Source organism: Triturus cristatus, chromosome 1_1, assembly GCF_964204655.1.
Source record: "Triturus cristatus chromosome 1_1, aTriCri1.1, whole genome shotgun sequence".
Lineage (NCBI taxonomy): Eukaryota > Metazoa > Chordata > Amphibia > Caudata > Salamandridae > Triturus > Triturus cristatus.
Window position 1 is genome coordinate 116713598 of NC_140579.1, and position 12761 is coordinate 116726358.

Here is a 12761-nt window from a genome sequence, read left to right on the forward strand (position 1 = left end):
CCATAGGAATGAATAGGAAGGTTTTCCTTAATTGTGATTAGCAATTTGCTAATCGCAATTAAGGAATGCCAAGGAATCGCAAAACATTTGCGAATTTTTTATTACATCCCGTTTTGCAATTCTCAAATAGCGATTCCCTAAAAATAGCTATTTGAGAATTGCAAAAACGGAACTCGATACATATGCCCCCTAATACCTCCATTCCAAGTGAGTTTTAGGACAGGCCAGAGTACAGTGGAGCAAGTAATGGGATTAAAAATTATCTGTTCACAAACAACTCCCTTCAAAAGTCATCTTTATACTTGTTTTTCATCAATCTTCAAACTGCTTTTGAGTTTTCTGATCACCATACATTATGTCAAATTTTAAAGCCACAGGGAGTTCCTAATAAGCTTCTAAGCTTCCTTGCAGTGCACTCTGAAAACCACCACTCGGGGGAAATATAGTACCACGGGCGAATACACTACCGAGATCGCAATAGAATGTGGCGTCAAGCAAGGTTGTCTGTTAGCCCCATTATTTAACTGTTATATAAATGACGTTGTAAAGCCACTAACAAACCTTGTCATAGACCTGCCACAAATAAACAAAGAGCCAATACCGTAACTCCCCTTTGAGGATGACGTGGTGTCAATCGCCCAAACTGAGTTATCGATGCACCGTCTTCTGCCAGGTTTCAAATCAATTTGGGCCACCAGAAGCCTCACCATCAATGGTGGGAAAAACAAGAGTATGATTCTGAACCCTAAAAAACAAGCTTAGAGCGACCTTTAGGGTTTATAATAAGCAGTGGATCTTATGACTACGTAGAACTACTTGGAAATTCATCTGGATACAGTGGCGGTTCCTCCACTAAGGCGGAGGAGCGTTGCCCCACTGCTTTTGGCTTGTTGGTATCATTTTATTTGTTCCTGCAGTGGCAGCTCGGTGGGGTGAGCGAGGCGGAGCTGCTCTGCTGTCAGAGCAGGGGGAGGTGTGGCTAGCACTCTGTAAAGTGTGTATGAGTGTTTGGCCAGCCGTCTCGGTACGGCCAAACAGTCATGGGCACTTTGCATGTTCTCTACTCAGGCTGCATTAGAGCCTGGGTGAAGTACATGCCCAGGCTCCAAATCCCTGGCTGAGTGCTAAACCACAGCACTCAAATCAATCACAACGCTGCATGGCAGCGTTGTGATTGGCTTAGGAGAACCTGGATGCTTCCTGTTCTGGCTGGAGCGAAGGGATGAAGATGAGTGTTAGACCTGGCACCTTGGCGTGAGTCTTCCTTCCTCTTTGTCGCTGTGCCTCATGTGTTTTTATGGTGTTGGCCGTTCAGCGCGCTGTGCCACTGCCAACCCGTGTCGCTGTGCGAGTGCTCCCTATGTAAATTGTATATGTTGGTTGGATTCCATGATTGGATTGTTTGATTTACTATCAGACCCCAGTAAAGTGCGCCAGGAGCGCCAGGGCATGTAAATGCAAACACCGCTGGTGGGCTTGCAGCACGGGTTGTGCCACCCACAGAAGCAGCCGGTAAAATACGTCTAAGGTCTGCCATCGCAGAACCTGCGTGCAGTCTGGTACTGACATGCTGACTGGCAAGTGCCCACACTTGCCGGTCCCAAAAACCTTCCCTTAACTTCATGTTAGTCACCCCTCTGGTAGGCCCACGGGCAGGGTGCGTTGCAAGCATAAGGTAGGACAAGCCTGGATGCGGGGCATGTCCTGGTAGTGAATGACCGCCATTTTGTTGTTCACTACTGTAAGGCTACCCTGTTCTCATAGGCCAGTATGGACGGCTTGGATTGTTACACCCTATGATCCTAACCGACCCAGGGAACATGGTAGAAGATCGAGTTTAGTATGCCTGAACTCGGAATAATAAGGTACATCTTTTCGCAAGGTTTATTTTAATATTCCGGGTTTGCAAATGCCGCTTTTAGAAAGTTGGCCTTTGCTTGCCTAAACATTTCAGCCCGCCTCTGCGTGATGTGTATCTGATGTCTGGCTGGTATGAGTGACAGGGCTGGGGGAACCCAGATGGGCAGGGCTAGGTAGCCTGGTGATGAATAGGACGATCGACAGGTAGATGGGTGGGAGGAGTGCTCCTAGGCTCTGAATAGGACAGTGCTCTACCACCTCAATGCCGGCTCCGCCCCCTGTGGAGCGTCTGATGACTCTGCCCTGCACTCTGAAAGAAGAAGCCTGCATCGCGTAAACAAAGTGCTCAGAAACCGGACTGGACTAGGCAAGGGCCCCCCTGGCCTGGGAGAACAAAAGATTTGCTGTATAAATATAGGAGCCCTGCTCCTGAGAAACTAGATCCGCTTTTGACCAAGAAGAATCTCTGCCTGAGGAGGAGGCACCGGGAAAACTGTAGGAGGAAGACTGTCCCTGTCCTGGGGGATTGGCCTGCAGTGGTGACCTTGCTGCCAAAGGGGAGAAGAGAAACCTTTGCTGAAAACTTTGCTTTATTTTTACTTTCAAGACTTGTGCTTTTCCCAAAACGATCTCCAAGGGCTTGGAACTGAGCTTGCCCCCTGAACTGAGCCCCAGGACCATTGGGCTCTACCTGATCTTCACTCGCCTGCCGCTGGACTGTGGTGTCCTTTCCCTCGCCGGAGCTGTGACCCTCGTGTCCCAGTCCCTCCCTGAGCCGTGACCAGGACTGCTTAGCCGCCCCCGCTCGATCTGAGTCGCTCCCCCTACGCTGTGCTGGGCTGCCCCTGTCACCTCGCTCGCCGGAAGCTCGCTGTGCACCTTCACCCTCCCGCCGGAATCGGCGTTGTGAGCATCTCCAAGCCTTGGACGGCCCGGACGTAATCTGCGTGCCCGGCTGCCCCGCTTTGTTCACCTGCCACCTGCAACACCCCGCTCTTGCCGTGAGCCTGAAGATCAGACCCCCATCGTAAAGTGTGGGAGCCCCGGACGCCGCCTCGCCCTTCTGTCGAAGAGCCGCTGAAATCCCGCACCGGCCTTTGCGTCAAGAAACAACGTACTGTAATTACGAAATCGCCCGCGAGCTTGCATCGGATCCAGGGTCCGCAACATTCTGATTTCCCTGTCATCTGCTGTGTGCTTCCCGGTCGCCGCTTCAGCACGAAGTGCGCTGAGGCCTACAGTTACCTTGTGCCCGCCTAAAGAACTTTCCGTAACAAAGAGAACTTGACCGTATTCCTAAGAATTGTGGCCCCATCAGTTCAACGTTACTGGGCCTTGTATCTGAATCTGCTGAATCTACATAAAAGCTTATTTTTATATACTACCTGATTGGTGTCCGTTTGTGGTGCATGCAAGGGGTTTACTGTATGTGTAATTGCATTTGCTTAACCGTGTACGCCTGAGACTTAGCCTAGACTGCTCGCGCCACGCACCTAGAGGGTGAGCAGGGGTTATTCTGGGGAGTCATCCTTCGCCCTGACAAGAAGTCAAGGGTCCCTGCTTGTTGTGGGTTCACACCTGCGTCAACCAGAGCCCCCTCATTTCTAACATTGGTGGCAGCGGTGGGATTTACGGATTTGCATTTGTGGTTTGCGTATAGTGAATCACTGATCACCACGTAGTTAGAGCAGACCAGTAACACAGCCACAAGACTAGCATTTGTTTTTGTTTTGCCAAGAATCTCCGTTGTTAAAGCCATGCCTGGTTCACTTCCCGCCGGAAGGGCAGCCTCTATAATCTCTGGATTTGAAGACATTGATTGGGAAGAAGGCGCGCTTGAGGGCTATACAAATGAAGAATTGAAAGGTTTTTGCTCCAAGTTCAGAATTGCCCAAACTGGATTGAAAAACAAGACCCAACTCGTAAAGGCGCTGAGGGCCTGGTATGAGTCAAAGGCGCCAGAGAATCAGGTGGAAATGGTTCCACCAGAAAGTGTCCATGAGTTTGGCAGAGGCCTGTCGCCAGAAGAGTTGACAGACAGGGCAGCAACCCGGGCACACGAGGTGGAGTTGGCAAAACTTCATGGGCAGATGGATATGGAAAAACAAAGATTAGCCATGGAAGAAAAGAAACTACAATTAGAGCATGACATGAAGCTGAGGGAGCTGGAGCTGAAAGCAAAAAGTTTGGAGCTTAATCCCTCTGGTGGCAGCACACCGCCAGTACCGGCGGAACCAAGAGTTTATATTCCCAAGGATGTAGTGAAGGAGTTCTTCGAGAATGACGACATCGGGCAGTGGTTCAGAGCCTACGAGGTAGCCATGTCTTCCCACCGGGTCCCTGAGAGAGATTGGGGAGCGGGGTTGTGGGGACGGTTCCTGAGTGAAGGGCGGGACACACTGTTAGATTTACCTGCTGATGTTCATAATTCTTATGCCCATATGAAGGAAGCATTGATGGCTAGGTATGGGTTGACCCCTGAGTTATATAGACAGAGGTTCAGGGGTTGCACTAAGATTCCCAATAGTACGTATGTAGAGTATGTGACTTTCTTTTGCAGAGCGCTGGATGGTTGGGTAAAGGGTAGTAAGGTAAATGATTATCAAGGGCTTCTTGATTTAATGGCATGGGAGCACTTGTCCAGTAATTGTTTTCCTGAGCTACGCCAGCACCTGATAGATAGTAGGCTGACTAACCCTAGGAAGCTTGCTGAGGAGGCGGACCTCTGGGTCAGTACCAGGGTCCACAAGGGTACCGTGGGAGATTCCGCCAAAGGTGGGCAGGGTCCCCAGCAGAAGATTGGGGGGAACAGGGGTAAACAGAAGCAGTTCCAAAAAGGGCCCCAAAGTAGTCCCCAAGGGAACCAAAGGAAGGGTTCTCATCCTCCCCCACCCCAGAAACCGACCGGGCCCCGACAGGTCCTCCTGTTCAGAAGGGGCCCGTAAGATGTTACAGGTGTAACAATTTGGGGCATTTTGCCTCTGATGTAAATTGTCCATTGTTTGGTAAACCAGCACCCACTGGTGCTCCACCCCGGCAGGTGACTAGTGTGGCCTTGGGGGAGGAGAAGGATGTCCAAGGTGGGTGGGGTCCCGCAGAGATGTCCCTGGTCTCGCTAGGAGACCGTGAAGTGGTCCCTCCAACCCAGCTGCCTGAGAACACTAAGAAGTACAGGCAGTGGGTGACCATAAATGGCCATAGGGTGGAAGCTCTTAGAGATACAGGAGCCAGTGTGACAGCTGTCAGGTGTCACCTGGTGTCTCAGGAGCAGGTGGTTCCCAATGCATTATATCCCGTTGTTGCCGCTGACAACACAGAGAGGCACTGCAAGGTGGCTCAGGTTCCCTTTGAGTGGGGGGGGGGTCTCTGGTACTCTTCAGGTAGCTGTGAGGCCCGCCATGCCTGTAGACTGTTTGTTAGGGAACGATTTGGAGAGCTCACCTTGGGCTAAGGTGGAGCGGAGTGCTCACCTGGAGATGTTGGGTATGCCGGATTGGGCGTGTGTCACCACACGGTCCATGGCAGCCAGTAGAGGTACTCAAGAGGTCCTGGAGCCTGAGAGGGAGGCCCAGGAACCGGCCTCAGAGAGAAGGAGGAAGGGGCGCGGGAAGCCGGCCCCTGAAGTTCCCATGGTCCAGGAGGAAGCAGACCTCGAGGGGGATGCCCTGGAGCCTACAGGGGAACAAATAGCTGAACTGGGAGACCTGCCGGAGCTGACCCATTGGCAGCAGGAAGGGGGTCCCACCAGGGAGGACTTTTGTAAGGCACAGAAGGAGTGCCCTTCTCTCGTGGGTATGCGGCATCAGGCTGCAGACCAGGCCGCAGGTGATCAGTCCGGATCACATTTTGTTTACTGGGAGAACGACCTCCTATATACCGAGCCTAAGGTTGCTGAGCCTGGGTCAGCCCGTGCGCTGGTGGTACCCCAGGACTTCAGAGCCTTCCTACTGGGGCTGGCTCACGATGTGCCATTGGCAGGGCATTTGGGGCAGGACAAGACCTTTGAAAGGCTTGTCACCCACTTTTATTGGCCTCAAATGCGCAGGAGTTCAGATACTCACTGCAGGACATGCCAGACTTGCCAGGCAAGTGGAAAGAGTGGAAGGAAGCAGAAGGCTCCACTGCAGCCATTCCCTGTGGTCGGTACCCCATTCCAGCGAGTGGGGATTGACATTGTAGGGCCACTGGACCCCAGGACAGCGATGGGCAATAGGTTCATCCTGGTCCTGGTGGACCATGCCACCCGGTACCCGGAAGCCATTCCTCTGAGGACAGTGACGGCCCCCGTGGTGGGACGTGCACTGATGGGAATTTTCTCCCGAGTGGGATTCCCTCTAGAGGTGGTGTCTGACCGAGGTACCAATTTCATGTCCAAGTACATGAAATCTCTTTGGCAAGAGTGTGGTGTAACCTACAAGTTCACCACACCTTACCACCCCCAAGGAAACGGGTTGGTTGAGAGATTCAACCGAACCCTCAAAGGCATGATAATGGGCCTAGAAGGACCCATGAGGCGTAAGTGGGACGTCCTCCTACCATGCCTTCTCTTCGCTTACCGTGAGGTGCCACAGAAGTCTCTGGGGTTCAGTCCCTTTGAGCTTCTGTATGGTCACCCAGTCAGAGGACCTCTAAGTCTGGTCAAGGAAGGCTGGGAGCAATCTCCCAGGAAACCTCCCCAGAATGTATATAGCTACATGCTGGCCTTCAGGAATCAGACTAGGCGATTCAGGCAACTTGCTGAGGCAAATCTGGAAGCCAGCCAGGAGGAGATGAAGCGGTGGTACGACCAGAATGCCACTCTGGTAGAGCTTCAGCCTGGACAAAAAGTATGGGTCTTGGTCCCAAAGGCTGCAGCGCCGTGAGCCACACCCGAACTCCGGTTCTGTGTGGACTACAGAGGACTCAATTCAGTCACTAGGACTGACGCATACCCCATCCCCAGAGCTGATGAGCTCATCGATCGGCTAGGGGCTGCCAACTACCTCAGCACGTTTGATTTAACGTCTGGGTATTGGCAGATCGCCTTGACCGAGGGGGCCAAAGAGAGGTCAGCATTTTCCACCCCAGATGGGCACTACCAGTTCCGGGTTATGCCATTTGGGATGAAGAATGCCCCTGCCACCTTCCAGAGATTGGTCAACCAGGTGTTGGCTGGGCTGGATTCGTTCAGTGCAGCCTACCTGGATGACATCGCGGTGTTCAGCTCCACTTGGGAAGAACACCTGCGACACCTCTGGGAAGTGTTGATGGCGCTGCGCAAGGCAGGTCTCACGATCAAGGCGAGTAAGTGCCAGATCGGGCAGGGTTCCGTGGTGTACTTGGGACACCAAGTTGGGAGTGGCCAGGTGGCACCCCTTCAGCCCAAGAAAGAAACCATCCTGAATTGGGAGGCGCCCAAAAGTTCCAAAACCCAGACAGAGGTGAGAGCCTTCCTAGGTCTCACTGGGTACTACAGGAGGTTTGTCAAGGGGTATGGCAACATGGTTGCCCCCTTGACAGCGCTGACTTCGAAGAAGCAGCCCAGGAAAGTGATTTGGACTGACACCTGTCAGAAAGCTTTTGAGGCCTTGAAAACTGCTATGTGCACGGCGCCCGTGCTCTTGGCTCCCAACTTCTCCAAAGAGTTTATCGTTCAGACAGACGCTTCAGAGCATGGTGTGGGGGCTGTTCTTTCACAGATTAATGAGGAGGGCCTAGATCAACCCGTAGCCTTTCTTAGCAGGAGGTTACTTCCACGGGAACAGAGGTGGAGTGCTATTGAGCGTGAGGCATTTGCTGTGGTCTGGGCGCTGAAGAAGCTAAGACCCTACCTGTTTGGGTCTCACTTCCGGGTTCAGACGGACCACAGGCCCCTCAGATGGTTGATGCACATGAGGGGTGAGAATCCAAAGCTGTTGAGGTGGTCCATTTCCCTACAGGGTATGGATTTCACGGTGGAACATCGCCCTGGTACAGATCACGCCAATGCTGACGGTCTGTCCAGATTTTTCCGCCTTAGTGATGAGGAACTCCCTGGGGTAGGGTAGTTCTCCCCACTTTTCAGCTGGAGGGGACACGTGTTAGACCTGGCACCTTGGCGTGAGTCTCCCTTCCTCTTTGTCGCTGTGCCTCATGTGTTTTTATGGTGTTGGCCGCTCAGCACGCTGTGCCACTGCCAACCAGTGTCGCTGTGCGAGTGCTCCCTATGTAAATTGTATATGTTGGTTGGATTCCATGATTGGATTGTTTGATTTACTATCAGACCCCAGTAAAGTGCGCCAGGAGCGCCAGGGCATGTAAATGCAAACACCGCTGGTGGGCTTGCAGCACGGGTTGTGCCACCCACAGAAGCGGCCGGTAAAATACGTCTAAGGTCTGCCATCGCAGAACCTGCGTGCAGTCTGGTACTGACATGCTGACTGGCAAGTGCCCACACTTGCCGGTCCCAAAAACCTTCCCTTAACTTTATGTTAGTCACCCCTCTGGTAGGCCCACGGGCAGGGTGCGTTGCAAGCATAAGGTAGGACAAGCCTGGATGCGGGGCATGTCCTGGTAGTGAATGACCGCCATTTTGTTGTTCACTACTGTAAGGCTACCCTGTTCTCATAGGCCAGTATGGGCGGCTTGGATTGTTACACCCTATGATCATAACCGACCCAGGGAACATGGTAGAAGATCGAGTTTAGTATGCCTGAACTCGGAATAATAAGGTACATCTTTTCGCAAGGTTTATTTTAATATTCCGTGTTTGCAAATGCCGCTTTTAGAAAGTTGGCATTTGCTTGCCTAAACATTTCAGCCCGCCTCTGCGTGATGTGTATCTGATGTCTGGCTGGTATGAGTGACAGGGCTGGGGGAACCCAGATGGGCAGGGCTAGGTAGCCTGGTGATGAATAGGACAATCGACAGGTAGATGGGTGGGAGGAGTGCTCCTAGGCTCTGAATAGGACAGTGCTCTACCACCTCAATGCCGGCTCCGCCCCCTGTGGAGCGTCTGATGACTCTGCCCTTCACTCTGAAAGAAGAAGCCTGTATCGCGTAAACAAAGTGCTCAGAAACCGGACTGGACTAGGCAAGGGCCCCCCTGGCCTGGGAGAACAAAAGATTTGCTGTATAAATATAGGAGCCCTGCGTCTGAGAAACTAGATCCGCTTTTGACCAAGAAAAATCTCTGCCTGAGGAGGAGGCACCGGGAAAACTGTAGGAGGAAGACTGTCCCTGTCCTGGGGGATTGGCCTGCAGTGGTGACCTTGCTGCCAAAGGGGAGAAGAGAAACCTTTGCTGAAAACTTTGCTTTATTTTTACTTTCAAGACTTGTGCTTTTCCCAAAACGATCTCCAAGGGCTTGGAACTGAGCTTGCCCCCTGAACTGAGCCCCAGGACCATTGGGCTCTACCTGATCTTCACTCGCCTGCCGCTGGACTGTGGTGTCCTTTCCCTCGCCGGAGCTGTGACCCTCGTGTCCCAGTCCCTCCCTGAGCCGTGACCAGGACTGCTTAGCCGCCCCCGCCTTGGGAAGAGCCTCGCTCGATCTGAGTCGCTCCCCCTACGCTGTGCTGGGCTGCCCCTGTCACCTCGCTCGCCGGAGGCTCGCTGTGCACCTTCACCCTCCCGCCGGAATCGGCGTTGTGAGCATCTCCAAGCCTCGGATGGCCCGGACGTAATCTGCGTGCCCGGCTGCCCCGCTTTGTTCACCCGCCACCTGCAACACCCCGCTCTTGCCGTGAGCCTGAAGATCAGACCCCCATCGTGAAGTGTGGGAGCCCCGGACGCCGCCTCGCCCTTCTGTCGAAGAGCCGCTGAAATCCCGCACCCGCCTTTGCGTCAAGAAACAAGGTACTGTACTTACGAACTCGACCGCGAGCTCGCATCGGATCCAGGGTCCGCAACGTTCTGATTTCCCTGTCATCTGCCGTGTGCTTCCCGGTCGCCGCTTCAGCACGAAGTGCGCTGAGGCCTACAGTTACCTTGTGCCCGCCTAAAGAACTTTCCGTAACAAAGAGAACTTGACCGTATTCCTAAGAATTGTGGCCCCATCAGTTCAACGTTACTGGGCCTTGTATCTGAATCTGCTGAATCTACATAAAAGCTTATTTTTATATACTACCTGATTGGTGACCGTTTGTGGTGCATGCAAGGGGTTTACTGTATGTTTAATTGCATTTGCTTAACCGTGTACGCCTGAGACTTAGCCTAGACTGCTCGCGCCACGCACCTAGAGGGTGAGCAGGGGTTATTCTGGGGAGTCATCCTTCGCCCTGACAAGAAGTCAAGGGTCCCTGCTTGTTGTGGGTTCACACCTGCGTCAACCAGAGCCCCCTCATTTCTAACAATGAGGGACAGCTAGGAGAGACACGGTGAGGAGATACGTTTTTCTTTACCCCCTTTCCACCACTCTCTGCCCCGCCACCCCAATCCATGCCACCCACAACTGTCTGTATAGTATTTTGTTGTGGACCCCCCAGTTGTCTAAAAGCAATACTGTTCTGGCCCACCAAGCCGGTACGGTGCTAAGATTTGCAAATTCCTGTGGAAACCGTTTGATAGGTTTGGCTACGCTAGTATATAAAATGAAAGCCAGTATTGCAGTATATATGGTTCTGAGATTTGGGGCATAGAAAATCCCCAACTATTAAAATAACAGGAGGCCAACTTCTTATGACGGTTACTGCACTAGGATCGTGAAAAACAATGAATGTGCTGCAAGCAGATTTGGGCATCGAAAAATTGAGGGTGGCATTGCCCTAGCACCTGTAATGTACTGGATCTGAATTTGGTCCAAGGCAAAATCCAATGTGGGAGGGTGCCCCCAAAGGATAGCAGAAACCTCACTACTGCATCAGTGTGTCCCCAAGATAATAGCTGTGGTGTACCAGACATGGAGGTACCATGCTCCTGTGCGCTCTCTAAATTGTCCCTGAATAAGCAGCCCTGAATTAAAATAATGTCATGGAATGTAACTAAGGTATCCAAGCTACTCGAAGAGGAGGAGTGGGGGCAGTTAATAGAACCCGATGATGGCCTGTGTCTCTAATGGCCACCATCCCAAAAGGATCAGCCCACTCCTCTTTGAGATACCTCACTGCAGGTTGTTTCCCAGGGACCCATCGACGGCCAGGAGGAAACAACTTCTGAATAGTTGACGGTGACACTGTAATGGCACCAGACCTGGCCTAGGTACAACCACTTGCCAACGCATTGTGCTGTCATTATGGTTTGACTTTTTATCCTGGAGGAAGCCTCAAGAGTTTAGCCTGTGTATATTCAATTCTGTGACCCTCGTATTAACAGGATTCTATGTATATTCCTGTCCATTGTCTCGGTGTGATGGAAATAAACTTAACAGTGATGAAGCTGGTTGGTAATTAGACCTACAGGTGTCATACAAAGCAATAAAAAACAAGCTGCGGAGGGCCACTGATGAAGGGTTTTATGGAACTCAAAAAAGAACCACTCTGAACCATTCTTGGATGAAATCTCCCAGTGTCAAAAGAAGTCTGGGGCATATCAGCAAGCTGGCGATGAAAAATTATCGCCGCTTTAGCGTCCGTTATCGGACGAAAAGCGGCGATAATTTTATCGCTTAATCATCAAGGTCACGCTAATGTGTGATTCCTTGCTTTAGCTCCCTTTCCCATAACGCCCACGTTTGCATCTCTAATGAGATGCAAAGTGGGTATTCCGTCCTAAAATAACTGGAGAAATGTCGCCAAGTGACATTTCTCCATTTATCAAGGAAATCGCTAACAGGCATAGCGATAAGAAAAGTAGCGCTACTTTCCTTACGCCTGCTTTCACCCTGACTTAGCCATTATATCCAATGTAAGGTGAATATAATGGCTAAGTATGCCCTGCCTTATCAGCAAGCTAACGCCAAAATGTGTGAGATTATCGCTGGATTTCCAGCGATAATCTCACTTTTGGCTGTTAGCGCGAGGAATTTTATCGCTTTTGAGATAAGCGTTGCTGATAGCACGCTATCTCAGCGATAAAATTCCACGCTAGGCAGCGATAATTATCCTAGCGGTAAGTGCGCTTAGCGATAATTATCGTGGCCCTTGCTGATATGCCCCTCTTTACTTGGAATGCCGATGGGTGCCTTGGCGGTCCCATCAATAAACCATGGATGGTCAACCAAGGCTGTTGATGGGCAGGTCTGTGCCGATGCTCTGTTGGGGGCGTAAGGGGGGGCAGCGACAACTGTCCATGTGTTTTTGTTTGTGTCAGCAAAGATTAAGCATTGGAAACTTTTATCTGCGCCCGGGTTTTCCCAAACATAACGTCAGAGCGAGCAATGAAGCGGGAGGGGTCTGCGCGAGAACAGACAGGACCGTGTCCCGGTCCCATCAACAGACGTTCGCGCTGCTTGGAAGACAAGACATGAGTTCGGAAAATGTCCTTCATATTTCTCAAGCAATATTTGATTTTAATGGCAGAAATGTATGTTGAAGGTCTCCTCTGATTCAAAGCAGAGACTCCCGCAGCTCTTTCCACGCCTCAAGCCGGCATCTGTGCTGAACCTAACGAACGTTCACCCGGACCCCAAGATGCAATAACACATCCTGCGGGTCTAGTGAGATATTGCAAGGGAGAACGCTTTTCTTCCTTGTTGCTGATTCAGCAGAGCATCACGCTGATGGTTTGAGGGGTTAATACTGAGGGCAGGGCGAAGGACCTTGCACTGCTCACAAACATAACAGCATTTGAAGCAGCCTTTGCATTTTTATATGCGTTATTTGCACCGGGGGCCACTGTGATGCTCTGCATTTAATCAGTTTACTTTTGGATTGTTTATGTTTCCCCTGTAACTGTTGAGAGGTCCTTTTTTGCTTCATTATTATTCGCAATCAACAAATGGTTAACTTTTAAGGATTACTTGTACTTTTTATCTGTTGGAGCCGGCCTCGTGGCGTGGTCCTGTT